Here is a 6,000-nt window from a genome sequence, read left to right as displayed (position 1 = left end):
TACCCTTAATAATACTTTAATGAACTAACTAGAGTGTATCTCTACACAAAATGGCGATATTACTTTCACAAAGAAGAACAATGTGTACTCATGCTCTCACATCGATACTACTTATCAAGCCACATCAAAAGGCCAAAGCCTTGACTTAATTATGTGAACGTCCTTTCAGTAATTACATTATTTGTCAACCCATATGCCTGTGAACAAATCCAGGCAAATGTTGCTGCAAAGAAAAGGGTTGCTAAATTTGCAAAAATACGACCAAGACCAAATCTTTCAGAAGTTCAATTACGGAGTTAGCTTCAGAATCAATAAAAAGTTGATATGTCGAACCGAAAATGTAATATTACCGCTAACGTGCAAGATCTGTGCCACTGGATATGTTGGCGAAACCGCCGATTTCAGAAATTAAATGAATAACCACAAGAAACACATTCAGCCAAAAATTATATGAAACTTGCCAACCACTAACAACCTGACTGGTGTTACATATATTTCATTTAATTTATATTTGATTTAATTTGTGTTTGATTTGATCTGATTGTTTGTGGGTTTTGGGGCCTTTTTATTTTCTTTACATGTCAATTTAATGTAATTTTGTTTACTAGGAATTTTATATTTTCCAGAAAATTCAGTTTGATCTGAATTTTTCCTTAAATACCTAATAATACAAACACTTGTTTCTATTTTTGATATAGTTCCTGGCCTCGATTGATGGCCAAGTTAACAACTTTTTCTGGGAGTAAAATGATTGGTTCTTATCAAGCTCATACAGGAGCTATGTGGGGGCCCCGAGTGGCCGAGTGGTCTAAAGCGTTCTCCGTTACGGATCACTGCCATCTCACCTCTGTCTGCGTCGGTTCGACTCTCGGATTCGGCTAATGTGGGTATGTGAGAAAGCTTGCCAGGAGCTTCTCGTGGGTCGGTGGTTCCTTCTGGGGTTTTCCCAGGTTCTTCTTCCACCATTAATACTGGCCGCCATGCATAGCCTATCGTGTGCTGAAAAATGGCGTTCAACTCCACAACAACAACAGGAGTTATATGACTTTTACATGTAAACATTATCACGAGATCCTCTATTTCGCAATTAGGCATTTCTGAAATAGCGAAATACTTAGTATTAATAGTGATGTTTAGAGAGAGAGAGAGAGAGAGAGATTTCATGAACAACGCTAAAATTATGCTTGATATCATTTCTACCAAAAGTAATACATCGTACATTATAAGTATGATAACGTTAGATCTCAGCACGCAATCTCATTTAAAACGGAGAGAGAGAGAGAGAGAGAGAGAGAGAGAGAGTCCGGGCTTTTAAACACTTGATGTCAAGTTTTCTTCTGTTGTGACCAGTATTGAAGTATTTAATTTTTTAGTTGTTTAATTATTTGTTAATTTTTCTTCAGATTAGTTAGATCCTGAAAGATCAATTCGTATCTCTGGAAATATTATTGTATTCATACAGAACTCTTGAACAAGGACATTTCCTGAAAATTTTATTTGGATTTCCAAGACCGGATGATTAATTATTATGTTTGTACAATGTTTGTATATTTCAACACAGTAAAGACTACAGCATACGTCATCGCCTTCTATCTTGGATTCTTCGTCGGGTCTATAACTTGGAATCGTTAGAACATTTCAATATCAGGACTTCAATAATTTTATTCATGGATTATTCTTGTATTATTTTTGGATTTGATTCTGGAAACCGTAAGTTCTCATATTTTGTTTCATTTTTACAGCATTTTTCCAGTGAAATTAATTATTTTTTATATTTTTCAAAGCTTGTCGTTTTCAGTCTTTCTTGTGTTATTATTTATTCGAGCCTAAGCACATAACATTGGGCATCCAGTTGAGTCCCCCAAGATACTACCAACTGAATCTAACCTGGGTGGACCAAATCAGAACACACATGTAAGGAATTATATACATTACAATTGAAAACTCATGAAAAAGTCTAACTAGACTTATCAAAACTAGTCAGGCATCCATTTAAAAGACAGTTAAGTTTTGCAACAATATTTACCAAAGTAAATATTCCAGACCTCTTTACACGTTTAACTATTACAAGTATAATTATCATTTATTAACTTTAAATATTATCATCATTATTATCATTATCATAATTATTATTATTATTATTATTATTATTATTATTATTATTATTTATACTCTTGAATGATAACATATTTCCAAGGTACCTCCATGCAAAACTATATCAGGATATAATTTCTATTTTTAAACTTTGTAGAAGACTTTTCTTGCCCCACATGGTGTCCATCCTTTGATCCCGAGTTTGGTTTTCTGTGTGATTACTGCAATAAACCCTTCTTTGAGCCTTGTTACTCATCTTTGTTGGGTTGATGACAGCATAAAATATAAATATATTGTTGTGTATATTTGTTTTAATTTATATTTGATTTAATTGTTTCTTAGTTTTATTTTTTATATTCCATTACATGCTATTTTAATTTAACTTTATTTACTGGATTTGACATTGTCCAGAAATTCAGTTGGACCTGACTCAATTTCATTAGGACTTTTTATTACTAGGACTTCTATTTTTTAATTCTTGGATTATTCTTGGATTATTTTGGAATTTTCTTCGTAGAACCATAAGTTCTTTTTCTCATTTTACCTTGTTTTTCTAGGGAAATAAATTATTTGTTAAAGTTTACAAAGCTTGTTGTCTTCACTCTTTTCTTGTTGCGTTTTGTAACAGCCTAAACATTACAATATGTAGTTTACCCATTTGAAGACCATTCATCAATGTTACTGAACCATAGAAAGTCTGTAAAATTCAAACTGAAAACAACTGCACTGTTGAAATTATAAGAATCATTTCTGTCTTAGAAAGGAATATATGTACTTAACACAACATATAGTAGAAATAACTAAAAATAATGACATTTGTTTCCTCTTTTTTATCCAGAACCGTTTCCAAAAGTTGTTGTTGTTGTTGTTAGGTTTAACACCATTTTTCAGCACATGATAGGCTATACATGGCGGCCAGTATTAATGGTGGAGGAAGAACCCGGGAAATCCCCGGAAATAACCACTGACCCTCGAGAAGCTACTGGCAAGCTTTCTCATATACCCACATCGGCCGCATCCGAGACTCGAACCCATGCAGACAGAGGTGAGATGGCAGTGATCTGTAACGGAGAGTGCTTTAGACCACTCGGCCACTCGGGGCCCCTTCCAAAAGTTGGATTTGGCCTGGATATCTTTCACAACATCCCATTCACCTGCCTTACACACACATTTTAAACATATAATTCAAGGTTCACAATATTCAACATTAATTTATGTCAAATACAACTGTTTTGTAAAAGAAATATTCATACTTTTGATATTATTCTGTTACAAAATATGAAAAAAATGTTTTAGCACCATACAATTTGAAAGATTTCCTGCTAATTTCTGTGTATTCTTTACTGACAGAAACTAATAAAGTACCAGTTCTCTCTCTCTCTCTTTATATATATATATATATATATATATATATATATATATATATATATATATATATATATATATATATATAAAGAATTTTACTCTTTTGCAGTTTTATTTGTTTTGTATGCTTCTCATATGTTTAGTTGGCGCTATATAACTAAGACTGTGCTAAAAGTACTGTTAGAACACATGCAACCCCACCCCCATCCCCCGAGACATACATAAATATATATAGTCAGATTTGTTTATCTCCAAACACCCATAATGCATGAAGTTGTCAGAATAAGATAAAATACAAATGAAACAAATGAGAAGTACCAAAGTTACGATTAAATTTTAACATTGTTCTGGTTATAAAAAGACAGACACAGTATGGGAAATGTGAACTTTTAAAGGTGTTATGAGGCAACAAAGTGTAAGGGAGACAACTCAAATATTATTACTCTATTCTACAAGTTACTTCACTCCAAGGGATCTTAAATGTTGGTTGCCAGGTTGGTGAGTATGAATGTACAAAATGAATATAATGAACATTCTTTAACACACATATACCCTACACTCCACCCCACCCCCCACAAAACCTACTCTTAAAACTTAGCGGTAGTCTAATTTAGGAACCACAAAATTTGTACCATTGTAAATTATCTCATAAATTAAACTGCCTAACTTCAGTTTGAAAGAAACTAGAATGAGACATGTACATTGGCAATAATTTTGTGTTGTGTTTAGATAAACCCATAATTATGAGATTCAGTATACATGTGAATAAAGTTATATAACAGTAAAATAACCCTCCCTTTTGTAGTTTTACCTTTATCACAATAAACCTACCATGAATTATCGGATAGTCAGTATATAGATTTTTCACACATTTAAATGTTTTCAGTTGATGGCCTGAGTCAACACATGACAACTTCATATTCTCAGACAGACTATAACTTGTTTTGGTACCAGTGTGATAGATGACTGACTTATTTTGCAATCCAATCTACCCACTTACATTCTAACTCATAACACCCCTTGAAGAAACCACAATAAGAAGTGAAGAGAGGTCAAATGAAATAATTAAAATTCTTTAATCCATATCCAATAATAGTGACCTGCATCTAAAATTACTATGAAAATTCAAAAGAAGCCAAAATTTAAATGTTAGGAAATTAAATAGGTAAATATTAATGCAGACATATTAACAAAAAGAATTTTAAAAAGGCAAATATTTACTTCAATACACTAATTTTTGAAAAATATGGTACAATAAATAAACTCCAGTACCTTTTTTAATATTCTTATTAATCAAGCATATTTTGGTACAGTATCTGTATAAAAGGAACTAAATTATGTTTTATGATTTTAAAAAGAAAATAACAAATACAAAAGAAAATAATTTACTTATGAACACAAATCTACTTTGCCATGTGTCTGCAAAAGAACATATCTGACATCAAAGATATACCCATCTAATTATCATCTACAGTTAAAATGGGATTACAGTGTGTCCCAATTGCCCAATTAGATCAAAGTAACCCATGTTTGATACATATGTTATTGGAATTGGCTCAAATTTCATAGCACATGCAATGCATCTGACCATACCAACCATCTTAAAGATGTTTACAAAACCTTGGGAATGATTTTTGATTTTTGGAAAACCATCCTAGCCCCTTTCCTGGTAGTCATGGAAAGATTCCAGTACTAATGTGAACATCTACAAATCCTACCCAATTATATACCAAAGCCCTAGCTTAAATTGTTAGGAGCAATTACGGACATTACATGCTCTCACTTGTGAGTGTGACTGCAAATTGCACATAATGTACTGGCAGCTCTGGGTCCATGCTCTTTGTTAAGAATAATGAAAAGAACAAACAGTGCAGACCCTGATATGCAGAACACTATGCTACGGCAGATCAGGATGTTTGCTGTTTGCAGTTTGACATGAAAGCGCATATATATGATATATACACGTGAATAAAAAAATGCAGAAAAAGGGTAGGTAAACAATATTTGTGATTTTCTCAGAAAAATGTCAGGATAAATACTCCTTTGTAAAATGATATTGTCATAGTATATTCTGACTCGATTGAATGTAAAAAAAAAATACTTGTTAGGTGTTCAAATGATTCCTTCAGACTGCAACCAGATGCAAACAAATTTAAAAGGAATTCAGTGATCATATTTATTTCAGTAAACAGATGTATTTACACATCAACTGTGAATCATTAAAAATTGTATTTGTATGCTGCATACTACATGTGCATCAGCAAATAACATTCCAAGACTGAACATGATGCTGACCAAGATGATAATGTGTATCTTGGACTATCAACGATCATCACTGCGCTGCAGCAAACCAATTTAATCTATGATTCTCTTAAAATATTTTGATCAGAAAAAAGAAAAAAGAAAGATTCAAGATAAAAAGACTGACACTAAAGGAGTGGTTATAATGTTAGTATTGATGTTTTAAAAAAAATTATATTTGCTTGTAGCTTTTAAACTTCACGTGTAATATTCAAACACCATGTAGCATTTTTCAAAAAT

The sequence above is a fragment of the Sinohyriopsis cumingii genome, unplaced genomic scaffold (genome assembly GCF_028554795.1).
Source record: "Sinohyriopsis cumingii isolate HCF-2022 unplaced genomic scaffold, ASM2855479v2 utg002264l, whole genome shotgun sequence".
Taxonomy (NCBI): domain Eukaryota; kingdom Metazoa; phylum Mollusca; class Bivalvia; order Unionida; family Unionidae; genus Sinohyriopsis; species Sinohyriopsis cumingii.
This window is presented reverse-complemented; position numbering follows the sequence as displayed.